We start from the raw sequence: 21865 nt of genomic DNA on the forward strand, positions 1-21865 counted from the left end.
AAAAAAAAAAAAAAAAAAAAAAAAGAAAAGAAAAGAAACTTCAATCACCAGTTGTAAAGCAGGTTACACAAAAATAACAAAAAAGTTTAGTCAGCTGCTGGTGGTTGTATGTCAGATGTGTACATGCGATTATATACTTCTATGTTTGACATTTAAATAATATATTTAAGATACTTATTTAACTAATTTTCTGCCTAAATCAACTTTTTTGCTTAGTTTTCCTCATTGCATGGGATTAAGAAATCTTCACTGCAGATTGTTATAGTGATGTAGGTGAGACTGTGAACAAGCTTCCTCTCCAGGGCTAATGAGAGCTTTCTTTCACACACAATGGGCATGGAGTAATTTCCTTCTTGCCAGGCAAGTGGCTGCTTAGCTTTGGGAACAGGGCTTCCTTGCATTCAGGAGTGGGACTCAGCTCCCTACATAGACAGCGTCACAAATGGACCTCCTTTTCCAGACCTGAGGACCTATTTAGCTCAGCAGCTGTTACTAGCAGAGCCCGAAGTGGAAACAAGCTCTTCTCTTACTCTGTAGCATGCTATCCGCACTGCTTCACCAGCACCAAGGGAGGCTCGGGCCAGGCGCGTTGGTGGAAACTGTACTGTATTGCTTTCCTTTTTTTCTTCCTCTCGTTTCTTCTTCTGGAGACTATAATTCAAATTCTAGCGTCTAGTTTACATGTGAACTTTCAGAAGGCCACCCATTTGCTTGTTGGAAGAGATTTCATGTCCATTTTTGGCATGTTTGAGTCTCTATTTATATATTGCTTAAATAAACATTAGCACTCATTGAAGTTTCCTGAGCATAGCTCAGTTGATTTTTGGGGAGATGGACAGAGACAGGAACCAGGCTGCAGGGTAGGACATTTAACCTGGATTTGAAATTTTGTTTTTCATTGCTCCAGAGTCGTTTAGTTCCAGCTCTCAGAGTCTCTAGTTCTCGGATGCTGAGAAGATGAAGGCAGGAGTAGTGTTACCTGTCACATTTATTTCCGATGCAGTGCCTCAGAAATACTGCTGTTAAGCCTGTGCCTGAAAAGATGAAGACCCAATGGGTAAGCAATCAATTACCTATCAGTTACTTTTAGGGTGTCACCTTAGTCACTTTCCTGATTGCTGGGACAAAATATCTGACATCTGCAGGAGAGGCTCACTTGGATTCATGGTTTGTGGAGCTTTTAATCCATAGTGGGCTGGCTCCAAGGCAGAAGCCATGGTAGCAGGGCTATGGAGGGGAGAGCTGCTCACTCAATGGCACCCTGGAAACAGAGAGTCAAGGGAGAAGCTAGAAAAGAAGCTATAGCCCAGTGTGACCACCTCTTCCAGCCAGGCTCCACCTCGTAGCAGCGAGTAAGCCTCCCGACCTACTCAACTTCCAAGAATCCTATCAATAAGCACAAGAGGCTCTTGCGGGGGGGCGTGTGAGTTCACTTCTGAAATTAAAAGGTTCCTGTGACCATCTCAGTATTTGACACACTGGACCAAGCAGAGAGATAGGGAACGTTCCTCAGCTTACTCTTTGTTTTACCTGGCATGGTTGATGGCACAGATGGGCACTGGCCTGTGAGATCTGACTGTTAGTATGTAACGGCTGTCTGTGGTAGTCACATCCAAAGTCACGGTGTCTGGTGTCCTGGTGGCTACTTCCCATTTAGGGTTTCTCCCTCCCACGGTCTCTCCGGGTGCTGGTTTCTGCAGGGCCGCCTCTGGGATGGGTGGCTAGGGTCTCAGCGGCGGGCACTGTTTGCTCTTCTCTCCCCTAGTGTTTCTTCTCCTGCTGTTCCCGCACGTGAGCCTTGAAGGCCACGTCTGTGGCCAGCACTGCCCCAGTACTTCACAGCCAGAGCAGGACACTGGCTGGTCCAGGGCGGCTTCTTTCTCATCCTCTTTCTTTCCCCGTCGGGCCCACATGTGGCCTTGCGGAACCGAGGTCGGCATTGTGGGAGGCAAACAGGTGGTGAACAAGGATCTGAATGTGTGCGCTGGTGTGTGGCAGTGCTAGTGTGAGGGGTTAGGACTCGTTCACCTCTCCTGGGTTTGAAATTTTATTATGGATGATTCATCAATGAATAATTAAAATTATTAATCAGTTAGCAAATATGGTTTAAATGACTACCACATGCCAGGCACTGTGTCACAGGCTGGCATGTGATAAGCGTGAAACAAAAGACTCCATCAGGTTCTACAGATTTTATATTCACTCTTTTTTTTTTTTGAAGATCAAAACCAAGATTTCCAGGGACAGTGGCTGTAAGCCATAAAGCCCTGTTGGAACATTTAGTACCATATAAATGCTACCAGAAAAGACAGAGTGCTAAAGTTTAGGTCCTGAGATTTAGGAATGTGCTTTCCACGTTCAGAATAACCTGTTAACTATTCAGGAGAATATAAAATGCGTGGGCATAATATTCCCTGGAGCTAATGTGTTGTGCTGTAAAGAATGCAATCTTTCCAGAGAAAAAGAAGACGCAATTCCAGGCCTGGCTCTGCTAGTAACAGGCTCTGTGATACTTCGGAGTCACTGTGGTCCCCAGGTCCCTCTGTCCTCTGTGGTGGCAATTGGGTGAGGTGACGTCTCCCATCTCTTGCTGTTCTCAAATCCTCATTCACGGTAGGATCTCAAGGCTGTTTGAAGGACCCAGAGCATCCTTTCCAGGTTCTCCAAACTCCTTCATTCCCTCCCCACGCAGCATGATATTTGAAAGTACAGACTTGGCGCAGAGCATTGTACAATCGAATCTGCCTTCATCCACCCCATGAGGCCTCCTGCTGTACGGAAGTGGCAGGAGGAGGCCACTACCTGCTTACTGACTTGAGGACTAGGCAAAGCAAAGGAAATGTTTACACTGGACTAGTATGACCAGGGGAGCAATCAAAGCCAGCACAGAATATTTGAGAGAGTGTGATCAAAACACAGGAATTCATGGTATGCAAAAGAAAGAGAGGTTCTTTTTATCTTCAAGACATTCTGGTGGAGGAAGCCGATAGGTGAAAAATGTGACAAGTCTTCATGCTGAAGTAGGAAGGGTTGAGAACCAGACAACCCAGGGAGAGAGAAAATGAGAGTACAGAGGAGAATTTTTGGTCTCCCCGGAGAAGAGAATATGCTAGATAGATAAAAATTACAGGTGGTATCTGGGCCTGGTGGCATCCACATGGAATCCTAGCACTCTGGGAGGCTGAGGCAGGAGGATCCAAGTTTGAGTCCAGCCTTAATGAGGCCCTATCTCAAAATAAAAAAATAGAAGGGGCTGGGGATATATCTCAGTGTAAGACCCAAAGGCCTTGGGTTCAATCCCCAAAACAAAAGCAAACACACAAACAAAAACTTAGTATGGTAACAGAAAAATCTGAATGTTTTAATAAAAAAGAGACCCATTGTTTCCATGGCCATTTCTGTCCCCACCAGACAGCTTTTATTGTCCAAAGCTAAAGTGTAGGACCCCAAGCCAGAATATTGGCCACAGAGAAAGTCTAGGAAAACCTCACATGACTTCTGGAATGGGGGGTACAGGCACGTAGCCTGTGAGTAAAGTGGCTGAGGTAGCATTTCCTCCAAAGTGAGAAGCTAAGATTTCCTGTGATGCTACTGCCTTTAAGCTGTATGACTCATTGGCAAAATTCACAAGACAAAAATGGATCACTGAGGATTATGCTGCCATTTTTGGTAACATGCTGGCAATGATTGCGACAGGACTCAACAAGCACACATTGGCCCTCCGAGTCGCCTTGGTTCCCATGGAGATTAACACCATCAACCGTGGGGACAACAGCCCAGAAGTGTGATTGGTGTTAGACAGGGGAGAGAAAAATGGCAGTAAAAGACTCTAGAAACGCAGCAATTGGGATGAAAAAGGAGCATGGGGTGGCGTGGCTCAGGGGAGAAATGACTTATAATGCCTTAGAAACCCGCTTCTGCAGCTCTTCCCGCCAATATCTGGGGAAGAAGTGTGGTTTCCGGTAGGTGTGCTGCACTCCGCTTTATTCACCTGGCTACTTCCAGCATGTTTTCTTACCCCAGACAGCTCATCTCTGTAACAGACGTGTACCTGGACTGCGGGATCCTGACTCTGTTTAACATGCTGAGGCCTATGGGTGGGGAGAAATATGGATTACTTAGGTGTAGGTTTCAATTTTCTTTCTGGAGAAACTATTTTTACTTCTATTCAAAGAAAACTGTGACTTCAATTTCACATTTCAGGTGATTGTTTCACATACTTTAATAAGGCATTTGGGATAAGGTTGAAGTCTGTTCCCTTTGGAATTTGAGGTGGGCGTTTGCGTTGGGCCAGCCTCCCAACCCCCCTCGTCCTTTGCAACTGGGGTTATTTGTGTACTCCTACACAGGTCACAGCAGCCTTGTGTACATGCTCATTCTTCTGGTGCCTGACTCTCTACCTCTCTCTCTCTCAGAGAGAGAGGAGAAAGTCTGCAGACTGACATTTTCTGAATTCACTATCTGTGAGGCTCAGATGAAGCAGGGCATATAAGGTGAGCTGCACTTCGTTCTGTCTCCTTCGTATCAGCAGTTGTGGAAAATGCCTATTCATTGCTGAATGATCAAACAGATGCAAGAAGAATAACTGGCTCCCAGCAAAATCAGATTAAATTGCATCAAAAGTAACTGAGCTGAAATGACAACATGCTACTTGGCAAAAGAAAGAAGACGATGGGTTTAAAAGGAATGACATTGCATTGTATTGAGAAAAATTAGAGTTAATAAGACAGCCGGAGCTGGAAAACACGCCATTATTCTCCCAAATGTTAGTTGTTGATGGCTCTTCCCTCTAGCAGGAGGTGCGGCTTGGCTTAGAGGGAGTCGTCCTGGGTGCTCAGGTACCATGGCCATTGGTGAGGTCTTGGCTGGGTCTGCAAGTGAACTGGGCCTCAGTTCATTCATCCTTAAGATGAAAGTTTGACCACGCAATCCCAAAGCACTTAGCATAGCTGCTTCACGGTAGTGAGGAGGGAGAGAGTGACACTGCTGCAGAGGGACCAGTACTGCTGCTTACACGATGTTTTCATTAAAGCCGGAAGGAAGGACCAGATGCTGTTCCAACTCAAGCAGTAGGAAAAGAGCTTCCTTCTGCGAAGGGAGGTTCAGCCCTTTTATTCTATTCAGACTCTTAATTGGTTGGGTGGGGCCCACCACCTTAGCAAAGACAACTTCAAATGTTAGTACCCTCACAGACAAATCCAGCATGATGTTTAACCCAACATCTGGGCCCCTCCCTCACAGTCTGGTCAGGTTGGCCCATAAAATTAACCATCATGATCATCCTTTCACCAAGAGATCTTGCCCCTTAGTTGCAAATCAGTGATTCTGAAAAGAATCTTTTATCATAAAAATAATTTTCAAGAACTTGATTTTTTTTAAAGGTTCTGCCCCATAGGAAGCCCAGAGTGCTGTTTTTCTGTTTAGGGAAGTCGTTTGAAATTAGAGTCTTGGGCTTTAGGAACATGCTTTTCCAATCTCACATTTACTGATCTCTTCTTCAAGGATGAGCAGTCTCACTGCGCTACATTGTGTGTCAGAGAGGCAGACTGGCCAAGTTCCTGAAAACTCAACATTCCCTTTCTGTCTCTTCTCAGCCACTTACCAGCTGTGTGACTGGGAGAATTACCGAACCCCGTTTCAGTTTTCCTTACCTGTGAAATGGGACAATAACTGTCTCTCTGATGGGGTTCTTGTGAGAATAATATTTTTAGTGCCTGAGAAGTCCGTAGGCCACTATCAATCTGGCACAGAGTGTACACAGAGTAACGGTCAGATAGTTTTATGTACCTCCCGGAGAAATGAAAGATGTAGGATGGTATTACATCTCAACTTTCCATTGCTAAATTAATCTGGTGGGAAACATGACACAAAATGTTTCATTGATGGTATTTTATAGTTGTTAGCTCAGCTTCTAGTTCTTTTTCAAGTCTCCCTTGAAGATAGCAAGTGTGCATGTGTGTACGCTGGTGCATACCTTTTTATTTGTGTGCAAAGGCCTTTGCTGATGAAGGCTGATGCCCCCTGTCTGCCCACAAGGTGGCACAGTGCTGCCATTGTAATGTCCATGTGCCCCCAGGGAGGTGGGGAATTTGGATCAACAGTAAAGAATCTCCTCACTTCTCCCTGCCGAGAGGATGCAGCATGAAGCTATGCTGCATCCAGTACTTGTCGTGAGTTCTGGCTTGCAATTTTATAGGCATTACATAAACACAAAAGCCACTTTTGCTTTAAGCTCCTCCCCCAGTATTTTATTTTTATGCCCCATGCTAAGTGTCACCTTTCAAGGATGTGCTTTGCTTATTGCTATTTACATCCAAAATATGGCATTAGTGTGAGTGAGAGGTAGAATCATTTCCTGATTCTTTCAACAGAAAACCTTACTGAAAACAGAAGGCAAATGCCACAAGAACCAAGAGTTTATTCAGCCTCCTGGAGGTAGAGCGTGGGGAGGATGGCTTCCGAACACAATATCCAGGGGGGCTTTTATCATCAGTGCCCCTGCCTCTCACCCCTGCCTCTTCTATATGCCCTTGATGTCCCCACAACCACGACTCCTCCCTATCCACCTGTCTTGCCCCTCACCTGTTCCCTTGCTGAGGTTTCATTCTGCTGAGCTTAAGCCCCCAGTGGTTTTAATGGCCAAAGACTCATCTGTCAAAAACCCAAACTTCTACCAGATTATTATGCAGAAATGTTACCTTGAAAAAAATAACATCTAATTTTTATTTAAAGTACTAATAATCTCAGAAATTAAGGAATGGGCTTCCCGGTTAAAGACTCTCATCTGTTGGCTTTTCTTATGAGCTACATTTTTTGGAAAAATTTGGAGAATGGTGTCTTAATTTTGCATTGCTAGGACAAAATACCCAATGTCCACGAATTAAAGGAGAAAAGGTTTACTTTAGCTCACAGTTTGCAGGGGTTTCAGTCCAAAGTGCACTGGTTCCAAGGCATTGCTGCATGGCAGAGAGGCATCACATAGGAAAAACAGTCCATGGCAGAGCAGACAGGAAACAGAAGCTGCCATCATGGTGGGGAAGATGGCTATCTATCTACCTATCTGTCATCTATTTATCTCTATCTAGGTAATTATATATGTCTGTCTTCAGGCTGTACCCACAGTGATCCACTTTTTTCCACCAGGCTTCACCTCCCAATGTCACACCCAGCTATAAAACCATCAGTGGACTAATGCAGTATTATACACCTGTGATCCAGTCACCTCCCAAAAGTCCCACCTGTGAGTGCATGGGGCTTTGATAAAAGCCATATGAGAAGATAGTTAAAAAACCAACCGACTGAACTGAAGTGTTCATATGCACGTACGTTATGTGTATGCATGCACACACACAGATGTGCTTCCAGGTCTAATGTAACTGTCCCTGCCACATGTCTCACAAAAGCTCCTCACACAGGCAGGAGGCTTCTCAGAGTGTGTCAAACTGTCCCTGGGATGGAGACACTGAAATGGCACTAATGAAAGTTGAGTGACAGAGCCACCCTGGTACAGGCTTGTCTAGGCTCCTTCCTTACAGAGGTCCTGGCTGGCATTGTTTCCCCCTCTCCCCTGTGTCATTTGAAATCTGTGCCCCGAGCTTATTGGTGCCTTTCTAAATCTCTTTATTCCAAGTGGGGCACAAGCTGCTTTTCATCTGTGACTTTGGAGTCTTCTGTTGTATTTACCCCATGATCCAACTTGCAGTTGGGCGGGGACTGCACTAACTTACTGGTTCCCATAATAAGACCTTTGGTTCACCCTCAGAGAATGTGAACAGTGCACTCCAGAGGCACAGAAATGGCTGATTTATCATGATGGAGACCTCTCGAGTCAGTCGAGGTAGTGTATGCTGCCTTTATGCAGGACAGAATGGCTTTTCCTCACTCACTTCCTGACTCCAGACCTCCAACCTGCTCTCCCCAACTCCCCCAGGTTCTGTTAGAAATACAAATCAGGTGATGTTATTCTGCTGTGAAAAGCTGTTAGATTTCTCACTCTGTTCCTAATAACTTCCGTGTTTCTTTCAGACTGCTAATAACAATTTGCAATAACGTCACCTGCCTATCAGCTTATTTAGTTTTTCATCTTCCCGTCTGAAATGGAGGCTCCTCTCAGAACAGGAGCCTTGTTGGCGTGGTTCTCTGTTGCAGCCCCAGGTTCTAACACAGGCTTACACGCATGAGTCACATAGTAAGTGGTGGTGGAATAAATATTGTTGTTTTAGGCGATTGCTGTTTTCCATGGCCTAGAGCCCCCAGACTCCATATCCAAGCAAAGACAAGCAATGGTCTTTACTGAGCACCTGCTGTATGCCAGGCATTTCATTCATAGACACTTTCTTGACTCCTGCAAGGGTGATCTTACCATCTCAGCTTTATAGAGGTGAAAGGTGAGGTAAAATAACTGACCCAAAGGTACACAGAGCTGAGATTAAGTCCATAAATGTTTGGTCTTAGAACCGATATTCACTTTATTTATTTTGGGCTCTGTTGCCATCATACTCTCCTTACCTTTCCCAACTTTGAAGATGTTACCGTTCACAACACGAGTACAGTGATAAATGTAGCACTTACCTGCACAGTTTCTATCCTGAAAGACATACTAGGAGGAAAATCTTTAAAGCAGTAAGCACAAGGTCCCGAGTTTGATCTCTGGTATCCCCTTCCCCCCAAAATAGTAAAGCAACTGTGGCACCCTCAAAGATTTTTAAAACTACCATATAAAGTACCCTCTAGGCTGGTCCAATGGCCAGGCCAGGATCCATAGGGAAGGGCAGTTCTTTGTAAAGCCTGTAGGGTCAGGTATACATTCCTGCACAGTTCGAATTTCCTCCGGGTCCTGGAAATAGTACTTAGGGTAAAAACATCCAAAAGGGTGCCTTCTTAAGAAATCAGAGACATCAAGGCACCCACATTCCTGTTTTAATGCCCTTCTGAGAAAGTACAAGGATGATCAAAAAGGTGGATAAATTAAAAATAAATTTATCACAGCAAAAGACATATTGCCAAGACCGATAGGATAAGTGTGTTCAAAACGAGGGGGAGTATTTTGAAAGGGAGTAAAGGCAAAATGAGGGCAAGTGCCTTTACTACTAATAATTTTTAAAATGTAAATATTCACCATGTATTTTGATCACCCCACATATAAAAAACATGAATGGAGGGAGATCTTTTCTTCCTCCACACCTTACTAGTCTTTCAGCAATACAAAACAATGAGCGCCTGGTGCTCAGCAGGAGATGCCGGGGACCTAGCAACAAGATAGCCCCTGCCACACGTGGCAGCACACAGCAGAAGGGCCCGTGCTCACCAAGGTGGCCACACTGGACAGCCACAGAAGCAGCCAGAGGAACTGGCATTGATCCCTGAGGGATCTATGCCTAGCAGAGGGAGCAGTGACATCTGGGAGATAGAAGAGCTGATTGTCCAGCTGTTTGGTGCATCGTCTATGTGCAACAGCCTTGGGGACCCAGTGGGGAGTGTGGAGGGGTTTTTCCAGGTCTGACGTCTATGGCAGTGGGGTAATAACTGGGAATGTGACAAAATTTGAACTCTCAAACTGGCTCAGCTTGTTGTGGGGAATGGATTATGCTTTTACCTTATTAGATGCGTGTGAGGGCTGAAGAGATCATATGTATGAAATACCTACTCAGGGCATAATTGTGGGTGATCAAAAGGGTTCATCTCTTTTCCTCTTCCATAGTCGCTTAGAAATAGACAGGCGTAAAGCATTGTGTCGCAGAAGTACCGAATCTAACTGATGCTTTCTAGGGAGAGCATTTGAAATCCCACTGAAGATATTAAAATAGAAGCCCACCTGGATATCTTCTACATTTGGAATAACCCATAATAATACTAGTGCAAAAATGTTTATACCAGGAGTTACTCTGAGTTTTTATATACATAGAACATTTAATCCTGTTAGACATGTAATGTTTTCTTGAATGCTGGGGGATTGAACCCCGTGATGGGTAGGGGCTTTCCTCCTGAGTTGTACTCCTAGCCCCTCAGATGTGCTCCTGTGACAGGTCATTTTGCAGATGAGGAATACAGGTGCCAAAAGGCTAAGTAATGTTTCTGAGGTCATATAGCAAGGGGCAGAGCTACAGTTCATGTCTAGAAAGGGCCACATGCATCTGCTCTGCATTGTTTCCTTTAATTTTCCCCATATGTTCAGGCAGTACAGAAAATGAACTTGGTGCTTCTTATAGGGAAGGCACTGTGCAAGGTGTGCCATCTGTGTCACTGAGTCCTGGGGACACCACGCCCTGCAGCCTAGGTTAATGTCGCACACGGCCAGGACAGCTGTACAAAGCAACCCTAGAACACTTTGAGGTGTAATTATTTCTCTGCAACAAGGTGGTCTGTGAACGAGCCTCAGCTAAAAAGGTTATTGTAGCAGAGAGTGCTGAAATATTAATTTTGAGCGTTTTATTTATCCATACGGCACAAAGTTATGGGATAAATTTGTAGGTAGTTTCAAACTCGTATATTTTTCTTTATGTGGGCTAGTGGGAGACACATCTCAAAGAGTTTAGTGCCTGGAAATGTTGCTTTCATGAGCAACAAGTTTTGTTTTATGGAGAGAGTATGTCTAATAATAAATTAAGTGGTCTTTCTGGTTTGGATAGTTAGAAACTAAGACCAGGACTGGGGTGTACCTCGGTGGCAAAACATGAGTCCCTGGTTTCAGTCCCTAGCAGCATCAGCACTGCTGTAACAGTGGAAATCTAAACCAGCTGGGATCCCTCTCTGCAGTTGCAGGCAGTCTCTCTGGTAGCTGAGCTTTCCTCTGGCCTTTCTTTCATCTTTACTGGGATGTCTCTGACTTCACTTTTATGGCTAGTTGCATGAATTCTTGCAGGCTGTGGTAGTGGGACACAGGAGGGTGTTTAGAGTTGTACCTTCCTTACAGGGGCATGGAGCTGATGCCCCCTGGGTCCCAGTCCTGTTCTCTGTGCACAACAGTGACCAGACACAAGGAACTGCGTCGGTCAATGTCTGATGTAGTGTTTCCTGGCTGTTTAGAGGGGAGAGTATTTTTGGGCTCTTTGTACAGGCAGTGTTGCTGTTCTGGTGGCTGATTGATTGACTGATGACAGTCCAGCTGTAAAGACCATCATCCTGACACATTTAATATTACATTGGGTCCACTGGGGGCTGGCTGGAGTTTGAGTAACACTTTGTTAAAAGGAAAAAGCTATCTCTTGGTAGCGCGGCCTTAGAAGTTTATTGAAACAAGAAAGCAGGTGGTCCTATTGGAGTAAAGATCAAGACACCTGCATAGAATTCCCCCAGGTCTAATCTACTCCTTTTATGGGCCATGAGGTACCTACTACATTTAACATCTGCCAGGTGTGGGACTTGGTATCTATTTCCACTGGAGAGAAAAGGAAAACATGGAAAATGTTCCAGAAGATGCCTGTTTTGTTTAGTCTTCACTACAACCTTAAAAGATAATCAGTTTTAATAGGTTTATTTGTAATTTGGAGATAATAAAACCCCAGAGCATTGAAGCAATGTTCCCCAGGTCATACTCAAACTGGGATTAGGAATGGGAGAAGTAAGATCCCAGATGGGAATGCCAGTCTCCTAGTAGTATTTACCGGGACACTTGCCTTTCTACCAGCAGGACAAGATCAGCAACTACAGTTCCCCAGCTCACTGAGGCTGTGAATAAAGAGGATAATCACAGAACTGCAGACAGGAGGAGTGCCTCTGTAGTCCTGTCTGGTGATGTAGTTTGTATACTAGGAAGGCAACAAATCTCTTTGAATCCTGGGAGGTTTGTCAGCCTCCATGGGGTCTTGGAGGTGGCTTGTGTATTGATTGATTGGAGCTGCCCGAGTGGTGTGTGGTGGTCAAAAGGCAAGGTACTAACAGACCACAGTACCCCTAGTGCAGCCAGAGGGCAGCCTATCTAGACAAGGGACAAAGCAGCAACCACAACCCATCAAAAACTTATCCGTGGTTGATCACTGAGGAAATGGCCTTGTGCTGTGTTGTCACCTTCTGACTGGGGTTAGGGAGCCATCAATCCAGACACTAGATAGGATGTGACTCTTTCTGATTTGGTATGAATAATTCAGGAGCTCAGGGCATTATTCATTGTCAAAATTCATAGTGTATGAAAAGCCTATAGTTTTATTTTCTAAAAATATAGCCCAGATATCTCCATTCCTCTGAGAAAATACAGGGCTTAACTATTCTCATTGACCTTGGCCTCTCTGAATCCTCAGTGGCCACTGCGGAGAAGAGAGAGCCAGTGTCATCCATTCTGGATTAGAGCAGTTTCTGCAAGTCATAGAGGGCACCTTGATGCTTCGGTGGTCCTGAGTAACCACACGGGTTGGGGTGAGACAAACCTCTGTGTGTCGGGGGGACAGGGCCTAGGTAAACAACGCTAGCCATGTGTTTACAGATATGCAAATAAGCTTGCAAATTAGACTCCTGTCAGCTTCATTTAGAAAGTAATTTAAAATTAATTAAAAATTAAGAGGTAAATTAGAAGCTAACATTGAACACCATATGGGAAAACATACATATTTATCAGAATGGCATGTATGTATACTGCAGGGGCGGGAGCTAACTGTGATGTGCACAAACTGCTTCCATCCTGATCCTGCGTAAAACCAATGTGGGGAAATCTAGTCTGTTGCAAGGATTTTTTTTTAGCACTCTGTCAATTATAATTCATTCCCTAACTACGGATTAAACCTATACATTTCATGTGCAGTAAATTCCCTGTGAACTTATACCAAAGGACATAGAGTTTTACAACTGAAAAGTAAAATGATAAAGCAGGTACAGTTTACCTCCATATGCTGTGAAATATTTGTAAAACTCATTTTTCTCCAGTGGGGTCACTGAGCACATTCACCCTGGCAGGCCTTTTGCATACTGTTAATATGCGATCTATACTTGGGAAGTAATGATTTCCCTCCCTCAGCCTCTGAGCAGTTCTAGGTGATTAATGAGTTAATGGCTGTATCCACACAAGGCCAAAACAACTCACTGAAAAGTGAAAAATTCAATCACTCCACTGACTGTTTTGTCTACAAAACAACCAAACAACCTCTGTGATTGATTTTCTTTTCACTGAATTGATTGCTATTTTTTGGCAACTTCATTGAATTAACCAGTTGTTTGATACAACCAGAATGTGGACTGACTTCTTTTGATAATATAGTGAGGCATTTCTTTTTTAAAACATGCATTTATAATGGACCAAAATATGTTTCTATGCTAATCTTTTTCCTACCCCCAATGTGAACACACACACACACACACACACACACACACACACATATATATGTCTTCACAAACAGTGCCTGGGTAAGAAAGTTTGAATATTCCATACTTTGGTTATCTTGGATAAAATATTTAATTTTATCTAAAGTGACAGTAAATATAAAATAATGACAAATAATGCAAAGGATAATTTCTCCCTCCCTCCCTCCTCTCTTCCTTCTTTCTTCTTTTTGAAAAATTCAGGTAATATGGAGTCTTAAATAAACCAAAAAATAACTACAGAGTAGGCATGTTATAGAGGAGGGAGGAAAACTAACAATGTTGACAAAAAATAACAACTGAACTCCCACAAAGACTGAGAGACATTTCAGAAGACAGCTTGTCTAATGAGCACATCAGGAATTTGGAAGCACGTTCTGAGAGTTAGAGTGGTCAGTGTCGAATTTGGGAAACAGGTGTGGGAAATAAAAACATGGCGATTCTAGGAAAACAACTGTTCTTGGCTGACCTTCAGATGTGCATGGTCCTAATGCTACCGAACATTCTGAATTAAAAGTTACTTGTGTTTATTTCTGTTACTCCTTTATTTTTAAAACTGTTGCCATGCTTTGGCTAATGTGATGAATATTATTTTTTAAATGTGGGAGTGGAGAACAGGTTAAGTGACACTTGTTAAAGAGTAATTAACATTTTGAAAGAAAAACAAGCTATATTGTTGGCTGCTTTGCTTTTTAAGCATCCTAATTTGAAGGTGCAGCAGGTGTGCAAAGAGGAAAGGCAATTTCTCATTATTTTCCTTAATTGGATGCAAAAAATCATGTTAAAAAGTGTAGAAATTTGTGGAAACAAATGGCATCATAGAATAGAAATGAGCTTTGGTGACCCTTTACTCCACCCCACCCTTCTAACTCACAGACAAGCCTGCAAGCCTGCCAACGTCGGAAGGGAGAAAGGGTGCACCGATGTTCCAGAACTCCTGGGAGTTGGAGGCAGGTGATGTTTCCAAATTTTCTGACCCTCAGGCCAGAAGACAGTCCCTGTGCATATGTCAGAGGTGAATAGGCAAGGTAAAAGTTGTAAAGTTCAGAAGGAAAGGTATGAATTTATTTCGAGAGTCACATTAGAATGGAGATTACAGTAGACAGGGGGTTTCATGCCGGGATGTAGGGATGTTGGGGTCAGTTGCAGGTACTGTTTGAAGAGGCTGTCCAGGAGCTGGAGAGCAGGGGCTTTGGCAGAAGCTTTCCCAGCTGATCTGGGGAGAAGGAGCACAGGGAATAGAGGGGAAGGATGAGTGAGATGACTCTCTGAGTTTGGAATTTGCATTGGTGTTGCAGACAGTCTTGAAGTAGTACAAGAGGATTTCCATATTTCTATTTCTCGAGGAAAAAGAATTATAAAGGAAATTAAAAAAAAAATCTAGTGCTACAAGGGCTGTTGTGCTGAAGCTAAAAGTGGAGGAGAGACAGATCCCACTCTGGTGAAGCCAGGTGATGGCGGGAAAGCCTCAACAGGTCCTTTATGGTGGAGTTTAGGCTAGAGGGAAAGTGAAACATCAGGTGTGCCTCGGACTCAAACGCATTTTCATGAAGTGTCAGTGTGACTCTGATGCCATTCCAGGAAAAGTGACAGATTATCACTAGGCATTGCCGTTCTGTAGTGGCAGGATGCATTCATATTCAGCAGAGGGGACTAAAGTGTCTGCCTGCCATCCAGCTGAACCAAACACAAACAATGCAAGGCAGGTGTGGTTCGTTGGAAGGAATAGCTGTTTTAAGCAGATAATTCAGCTGTGGCCCACAGGCATGCAGAGGTCTTGAAGCCCCAAGGTTTCACAGGAACAAGACCCGGCTTAGATAAAGATAAGGCGAGCAGTCAAAGTTGGTGAAGGTAGGCTGGGGAGGCATCTAAGGACGGGGCCTGCTTTGGCAGTACAGTTTAGCTTTCTGTTCCCAAGGCAGCAGGAAGGGGTAGGAAAGCAGATAAAGAAGTGGGGTGGCCATCTGAGTGTTTCTTCCTTTGTTTTTTTGTTTGCAGTATTGTGGATAGAATTCAAGGCCTTGGGACTTGCTAAATTGCTCACGCTGGACTGCAAGCTAAGATCCTCCTGCCCCAACTTTCCAGAGTGCTGAGATTCCAGATGTGCGCCACTGCTCCCAAGTCCCTACTTTGCCTTCTGCCTGGGAGTAGGAAGGCACGTGAGACACCTGGTAAGGACAATTAGGTTTGTTCTGAGACCCCGGGAGGGCCTGGCATTCCCCAGCATGGATGGCTGCGTAGAGCTAAGAGACTCCTCTGGGAGTCAACTGCTCAGGGGAGGGGAGGATGGAGCAGGGGCTCCTGAGGACTCTGGGTTCTTGTGCTCAGCCAGTGGGTCTGATGGAGCTGCGGGACCCTGAGCGCTTCTTCCTCCTGCACCCCAAGCTCACTGTACCTCATGCTCACAGCTCCCACAATGAGTGAAGCAGGGAGAGGGGAAGGCTGCTTGAAAGACAGAGCAATTTTATTCAGGGGAGACTGAGTATTCCCTAAAGGGGCTGTTTAAATTATTGGATCAAACGAAATTCAAACTAGGTTAGACACTTAGTTAATTTATTTTTTCTCTAACCAGCAGGTGGAAGTTCAGAGGAAGATGAGATTATAGACAAAATAAAGGTGCTACATTTTCCCTGATGAAAAGTCTCTTTACATTCCCATATCCGGTGGTTTTCCAGGAGGTTTAGAAATGCTCTGTAAGAATAATCTTAAAATTGATCTGATGGATTAAAGGTGGGGAAACAAGTCCTGGGAAGTTAACGGGAATCTGTCTGTGTCTGTACTGACAACGTAACGTGACTCCATCTAGTTTCTTTTAAAAACCAATAAAAAAGGCAGTTGAATTCAGCCAGGAAATTATTTTATTGTTCAATAAGCCTTAATATTTGGATTGATTGAATTTCCTTTGGCCTTTATTTTGGTGTTTGTGTTCATAGTCTCAAGAGAGTGAAATTTGTCTCACAGAAACTATATATTGTCTAATAGAATCCTATTTAAAACACTGTTTTCTTTGGGAATATTCAAGGTAATGCTTGCGCACGGGATACCTTGGGATGGAAGTAAGTATAGTCTTACTCCACACATGTGACAGTGCCCTTAGAGAGGCCTTGGGGGCAGAGGGGTGTGAAGGAGTTTGAGGAGCCTGCAGAAGTCCGGGAGGATAACTCAGGCTGGGGAGCAGGAGGGCTGCACAACGAGTAGCCTTACAGCTGGGCTTTGATCATCATGGGTGGAGATCTTTCATGGGAAAAGCATTTGAGCTGAATAAGTGTAGATAGGATTGCAATGAGCACCCACCTTGTGGGCTTATTGTGCATCCAGCGTTCTGAGGTACAGGGGCTGTGGGACGGGCGCATAATGGAGGGGTGAGGGGGACCAAAGGGCAGACAGCAAAAATGTTAAGAAGGGAGATTGAAGGCAAGGGATGGCGGGACCCAAATGCCTCGTGATTGGATGGCATGTGTGTTTCGGGAGGTTTAAAAAGGTCAGCAGAGCTCTCCTCGTCTGACTGCCTTAGCTTGGGAAATGCCAGTGTCTCTAAGACAGGGCCAATGTAAGGATTCAGAGCTTGTGATGTTTTCCTTGGTACCGGTTGTGTGGAAATGGGATCTTCAGGTCTGTGCTGCTCATAGGACAGTTTTGCTGGGCTGTCTTGCATCAGGCTGACTGGGTCTCTTAGAAGTTAATTCTGCTGAAGAGATGTGTATGAGTTACCACTCAGCAACCAGGAGTGGCAGGCACTGACCAGAGGACAAAACAAACAAACAAACAAAACCAAACCCAAGAAGACTCAGTAAAGAGAAAATGCAGTTGCTCGCCGCCCAGATGGAGTAGAGAAGGGAGGTAATACAATCTCAAAATAGCCACAGTCCCCGCTTTATCTATGAGGCTCAAGCTCTCCAGTGTACGTTGTGCATTCTCTCCGGAGACTGGTATTTTTAATTTGTTATTTGAGTGTAACACCTGTGTTGGTTCATTCTTACACAAATTCCTCTGGTAATTAGTTTCATAGAATATTGCCAGGTTGGCACACTTCCCTTGCTCCCATCACTCTTGGGGATAGCGGAACTAGAAGACAGGTACTCTTATCACAGTTATATTAATAAATTTAATTAACATAAAACAACATGAATTCAGCTGCTGGCACCTGAGGCTAGAGAGCATTCCTTCCCCTCACAGTGCTGAGCTGTGAGTGTCTGACAGCAAGCATTTGTTTTCTTTTTTAGAGCCAGCTTTATTGAGGTCTAATATACATAGATTGAATTCCCCTCTTTAGGAGTACAGCTCCATGAGCTTTGACAAACGTATCCAGTTGTGTAACCATCTCGATTAGATGGTTATTTCCATTATCCCCCAAATTCCCTCATGGCCCTTTGTAGTCAGTGTGCTCCCCTCACTGAGGGGCAACCTCGGTTGTTGTCATCATAAGGTCCTTTGAATGAAACCACACAGTACGAAGCCTTCTGAGCATGACTTTGCCCACTCTACTCAATCCGCTCTCCAGATTCTGTTGGATGCATGGTGCAGTTGCTTTTGTCTCTGCCTCGTTTTCTGAGGTGCGCATGTGCTTAGAATGGTTTGTCCCCTCCCTTTGGGGTGTTCCCAGTACCTGGTGATTGTGAGGAAAGTTGGTCTGAAAGCCCACCTGCAGAATTGTATGCAGACATACACGCTCATTTCTCCTAACTCAGGGATGCAGATGGCTGGGTCATCCAGGTAAGTGTATGCTCACCTTTATGAGGTAAAAACGTCCAAGCTCCTTTGGGAAGTGGCTTTACCATTGTGCGCTTCCCCTAGCAGTGTACAAGAGGCCCAGCTGGTCTACTTTCCTCTTTGTGTTTTCAATGTAATTAAAAAAGTGTTCTTATAGGGGCTTAGTGGCATTGCATGATGGATTTAATTTGTGTTTCCTTAATTAATAAGGATACTGGACATATTTGCACTTGCTTATTTACTATATGTATTTTTTTTCTCTGCAGAGATTCTGTGTCACTGGTAAAACTACAGCCATATAGATGAACAGAACAGAAAAAAGTCTAGAAAGAGCCGCATAGACATGGGCAACTGATTTCCAACAAAGGTGGCGTGGTACTTCAATGGGGAAAGGATAGCTTTTTTCAAGAAATGACACTGAGCAGTTCTACATCAATATGCTAAAATAAACAATAAAAGCCCAGAACAAACAAACACAAAGATTGCGGGAGCTGAGCTCAGGGTCATCCTGAAATCATATACAAAAATGTAATCCTGGGACCTAGACGTAAAACCAAAAGATATACAAGTTTGAGAAGAAAGCATTTTTTTTGATAGAGGATTAAACAAAGTATTCTTAGATAGGACATAGCAATCATGGATCATAAATGAGAAAAGTTGTTGAGATGGGCATCCACAAACTTCGCGATTTCTGCCCCCCCCCCGAAAGACACTATTGAGGACATGTAAAGAGACAGGCTGCAGACAAGAAAATACATTTGCAAAGTATGCATCTGATAAAAGGCTTACATATAGAACACACAAAGCCCCTTTATAACTCAACAGTGGCAGCAACAACAACAAAACAATGTCAAAGGCCTGGTGAAAAATGGCCGAGCGATTTGAGCAGACGCTCCGCCCGTCACCCTTTGAAAGTTAGCGATGTGACACATTACCTTTCAGGCTTCCTCAAGTCAAGTGCATCCATTCTCAGCCCCTCTCTGCTCCCTGGGATCTGCTCACCACCTGTGATACTGCTGTCCACCTCCTGGGACACTGGCCAGTCCTCAGGCTGCAGAGCATCCCGTGGCCTCTGCACCTCCATACACTACTTTCCCAGACAGCACATTGCTTTTCCCCTGCATGCACCAGCCTCGTTCTTTACTCTCCTGTTTTATCTTTTTTTCCCCTTAACAGAAAGAACATCAATTTTTGTCCTACATTTATTGTTCTCCATAAGAGATCATTCTTATACTGTGAAATGTTTCATTACAGTCAAAGGGTAGAGCTTCAGCTTTGGGGATGAGGGTAAGAGATAAGGGAAGGCTTTTAAAATATCTCCTGTTATGTGGTTGCATCCAGGACAAAGGTGTCTGGAATGGGACTCTTAATACTGAGTGTCTCCGATGAGGATACCTATTTAGGTTGTGTGTTCTTTTGTGAGTCCAAAGGAAGAGCAAGCGAAGAACTGGCAAAGACCAATTGCTGTGAAGGACTTCTTGCTACAGCTCAGAGTGGCAGCCCCTCCCCAAGGTCCATGCTGGCCTTTTGTGGGTGCAGCTTCCAGAGCTGGCTGGGCCACACCCCTGTCCCTCCACCGAGAGCTGCTTCACGAAGCTGCCTGCTTTCCATGTGACTGTTCTGTGGGAGGAGAGCACTGGTTTACACCTCTGGCAGAAGCCACTGCTAAGACCACTGGGCCCAGAATTTTGGTCAGAAACCGAGTTGGTGCCTCAACATTTGCTTAAAGTGCAATTGGCTGGAGCTGTGACCTTTTCCCCTAGCTCAGGACAAAAGCCACGAAAAGACCTGCGAGGCTTGGCTGAATCATGTTATGGGCTGGCTGAGAACAGTAGAGGCCTTAGCTACCTGCATTCACACATGTTAGAGGTGGGTGAGGAAGAGCAGAGTTGTGAGGTGTTCAGACAAAGATGCAGCCCCACAGCTCCAGCTCCTCGAGTGCACCTCTGTAGCCGATGTGCTCATCCACGGAGAGTGGCTCGTGTGGTTATGGATCCCCCTCACCCCTGCCCAGAATTAGAAATGTCCCAGAGATCCAGCTGGCTGTCACTGCTGTCCATTATGGTGACCCTTTGTTCTATGGTTAATTGCTGATTGCTTTTAGTACTGAATTTCAGACAGGTGTGTGTGTGAGAAATGCTTTCATAAGGAAACTTTATTGTTAGGGAATTTGGGGATTAATCCTTCAGCTGCAGAACATGTATTCTAAACTCTTTGAACTGAGGATCTTTTTGTAAAAAATCAAAACTTTCCTTTGATATTCTGCTAATAATAGGATCTCTGATATCCATTGATTAAGAGAGTACACATGGGAAGGGTAGGGGAAAGGAAATAAGGGAAAAGAAAGATACAAGAAAATGAAAAAATTAAAGTTTTTGTAAATGGGGAAGGGAGGAGGGGTTGAAGGGAGGGCAGGGGTAAGGGGAAAAATGAGAACCAAGACCTGCCATGTAAAGGTACAAGATCCCAATAATGAATGTAACCGTACTTATTGTACATCTAAAATGTACCAACAAACTCAATGAGAAAACTAAATACAGAAAGCTATCATGATCTCGCTATGTTGGGAAATGGTTTGAAAAAATTGTAGCAGCAGTTAGAAATGTACCGAGGGTCCATTCCATATGTCAGGCAGGACTCTAGATGCCCCGCCCCAAAGCCGGCTTGAGGAAATGAATGTTCCGGAGTGACATACTTTATTTTGTTCTTTCCTTTGCCCCATTAATTTCTTCTGGAGAACTTACACTGCTGGTTGAGAAATAAAGGTCGTGGATCATGACATGTCTTGGTTGGAAGGAATCACAGGCATCTTTTAGTCTAGGCACCTCATTTTATGGATGAAGAAACTGAGTCCACCCAAGGGATGTATTTCTCCCGATTTCAGGCAGATAATCTTGTGATGGAGCTAGGAGCACCCTCATGATTCTTGATTGCCACTTTCATATTTTTCTTCCATAGCCACATGAAAAAAATAGCTGTTTGTCTCCCTAGTCCTAAAATGCCCTAGATTGTGCCACAATTTCGGCGTCAGTCTATTGCATCTATTTTATTTTTATTACGAGTATAATGCGCACGTTCATCTTGGGAGGTTGATACATCTGCATATCACATCATAATCTTTTGTAGCTCCCGTTTACCTCCTCCAGTGTCTCCCATCTCTAGATTCCCTGTCCATCTCCACAAAGTTAATGCAACTGTTTTAAAACTTCCGTACTCTACCAGGTGGCTGTGACAAAAAAAATTTTTCTTCACTGTTAAAACTTGTTCATCAAGTTTAGTTTGTTGGATATCATATTTTCTTTTTTTTTTTAAATGAATTTATTGGTACATTCTGGGTAGACAGTACAGTTACACTCATCACTGGGATCCTGTACCTTTACATGACAGGTCTTGGTTCTCATTTTTCCCCTTACCCCTGCCCTCCCTTCAACCCCTCCTCCCTTCCCCATTTACAAACACTTTAATTCCATTTTTACATTTTCTCATACTTTTCCCCCTATATCATATTTTCTTTTATTTTTTAAATTTTTAAAATAATATTTTAAATAAAGCTTTGGTCATATGAAGAGGCAGCTAGGCTGACCAGCATAAACAAGGCTCTCTCCGGGCTCTTTGTTTCTTTTGCAAAGTGCTGCTGCCTTGGGGAATATTGGTCAAGGTCAAGACTGCCGGAGGCGTCTACCGAAAACAGATGTGGCTTCTTCTCTGTTCTCCGTCCCGCCTGCAGCCTGCCGTAGTCTGAAGCAGCAGTTGCCGTTCCCACAGTGCCCTGAGGAGGGCAGCATTTCCTTTCCTGTGTTTTACAGATGCCGGAGAGAGCCCTAACCTTTGCCTGGAGTGGAATGGGCTGGCTTGTCACCCAAGTGCA

The 21865-nt window shown here is 44.2% G+C and overlaps 1 long non-coding RNA gene across 1 annotated transcript; it reads left to right on the top strand.

Moving 5' to 3' along the window:
- Positions 1 to 914: 914 nt before the first annotated feature.
- On the top strand, positions 915 to 18455 carry LOC104852069. The gene is made up of 3 exons (XR_777398.2): positions 915 to 1057; positions 15286 to 15458; positions 18264 to 18455. It is a non-coding gene; the product is annotated as an uncharacterized LOC104852069 (long non-coding RNA).
- The last annotated feature ends 3410 nt before the right edge of the window (positions 18456 to 21865 follow it).

Source organism: Fukomys damarensis, unplaced genomic scaffold (assembly GCF_012274545.1).
Source record: "Fukomys damarensis isolate Sample0158 unplaced genomic scaffold, DMR_v1.0_HiC HiC_scaffold_35, whole genome shotgun sequence".
NCBI lineage: Eukaryota > Metazoa > Chordata > Mammalia > Rodentia > Bathyergidae > Fukomys > Fukomys damarensis.